The sequence below is a fragment of the Tupaia chinensis genome, unplaced genomic scaffold, assembly GCF_000334495.1.
Source record: "Tupaia chinensis unplaced genomic scaffold, TupChi_1.0 Scaffold000436_1, whole genome shotgun sequence".
In the NCBI taxonomy this organism is placed as follows: domain Eukaryota; kingdom Metazoa; phylum Chordata; class Mammalia; order Scandentia; family Tupaiidae; genus Tupaia; species Tupaia belangeri.
Genome location: NW_006159941.1, coordinates 1,258,808 through 1,260,635, shown reverse-complemented (window position 1 = coordinate 1,260,635; position 1,828 = coordinate 1,258,808). Strand labels below are relative to the sequence as shown.

The following is a 1,828-nucleotide window of genomic DNA, read 5'->3' as shown; positions in this document are numbered from 1 at the left end:
AAGAAGCTAGCTGGCGCGTGGCGAGAGGTGGCGTGAGGCGAGGCGGGAGGCTGGCCTTTTCACAGAGCCAGGTGTCTTCACAGAAGTTTGTGTTCAGGCAGGCGAGTTCCTCCGAGGGGACAAGAACGTGCCAGGGAGCAAGGGGCAGGCAGGTTGGGGGAGTTAGTACTAAGTCTCTGGAGAGATTCTGGTGGGGATTTTAGGCATCCGCGTGTGTCTGTCTCCTTTTATCACTTACGATAAATGGTGGTAACTAATTTACTTAGTGCTTCCTGCTGTGCTAAGTGCCTTTCACAGACATCTAATGTTAATCGTCGAAACAACCTTAAGAATTAGACGCTATTTTTGCCTCATTTTTACAAATAAAGTGCGGAGATTGGGAGACTTGCCCAGGCGATAGCCTGCGTCAGGAGCCGCGTTCCTGTCTGCCTTGTGCCAATACTTGTCCCGTAGGAGATTCAGGGAGTTCGCTGCTTCCCCTCGGACCCCCGGCTGCCCCGGGAACTAGGTTGGTGCTGGGGGGGAGTTTTGTGCCCTAGATGGAAGAGAAGTTTTTCTGTGTGTAACCAGACCTTTTCTGCAATAGTTGGTGAAGCATTAACTAGGTTGGTACTTGCTACCATCCTCATTAAAAAAGTTGACTTCTAAGTTACCAATAGTTACCGAAGTGCACAGACAGGCCTGTTGGAGTGTAGTGGTTAAGCACACAGTGAACCGAGTCGGATGCCCCGTGACTGACTGTAGATGCAGTCTGCCCTGCAGGTTGAAACACATGCCTGGCTGATCCGTGTGTATCAAAACTCCAGATGGATGGAGAGTAGAGAAGGGATTACAGTGTGACTATGGACCATTCAAGGGTGCTTTCTCTGTTTCTCACTCTGGTGGGCTCAGGTATCATTTGGCAATTAATTTAAACATTTTTAAAAAGAATTATTTTCATCTAGCTTTATTGTTGTTACTATTTTATAGTTTGATCAGAGTCAGAGAAAGAAAATGAGAAAGCGAGCCATCAGTCTGGGACTCTAACCCTTGTCAGCCATGTGAGAGTCCAACGCCTCTGACCACCACACCACCTGTCGACCCCCTAATTTAAACAATTTTAAAGGATGATAATGCACAGATCCTGTGATGAGTTTCCTTGAGTTATGCTAATTGTATAAAATACCACTACCCTGATTGAATATAATAGCCACCATCTCAGCTCACTCCTTTTAAAAATAAATGAGAAATCAACAAATCGGGGGCTTAGTTCTAAAATCTAGGATTCTGAAATCTAGAATAAGTATTTCTGTCATTCTTTTGCAGATATTTCTGAAAAAATTATCTGCGATTTATGTATTTATTTCACAATTCAGTAGTTCAACATATATTGATGTAAGACACCTGTTTATGTGTGAGAAAGTTTTTTGCCTGTATCTCAAAGATGTATTTTTTTTTCCAGGAGAGGTGTTTTTTTTTTTTTTTCCTCCCCTATGTGGTGTGTGTGCTTGCAGGAGAGACAGAAAGTGAGAAATCACCCCCCTCCCACCCAAGGGAGGATGGCCATGCTATAATCCCTTTTCCATTCTTCTCTTGGGACTTTGGGCACGCATTCACATGTGCATGGTGTGAGTTTAAGCTGCGGGGTCCAGGACTCGAACCACGGTCAACCATGTGGGAATCGACCATGTGGGAATCCAGTGACATAACCGTTATGCCATCTGCTGGTTTCTCAAAGAGGTATTTTTATTTTGAAAAATCATTGCTGAAGTAATCATATGAATTATCCCCTTAAAGACAGTAGAGTAGAACCAGCAGATGGCGTAATGGCTATGTTGCTGGATTCCCA

At 44.4% G+C, this 1,828-nt stretch overlaps 1 protein-coding gene across 1 annotated transcript in view; it reads left to right on the top strand.

Moving 5' to 3' along the window:
- Positions 1-1,828, top strand: part of XKR9 (XK related 9) — a 58,957-nt gene continuing 57,129 nt past the window's right edge. The window contains exon 1 of the mRNA XM_014590360.2: positions 1-27. The gene's annotated coding sequence lies outside the window, so the exon portion shown is untranslated. The remainder of the gene's footprint in view (positions 28-1,828) is intronic.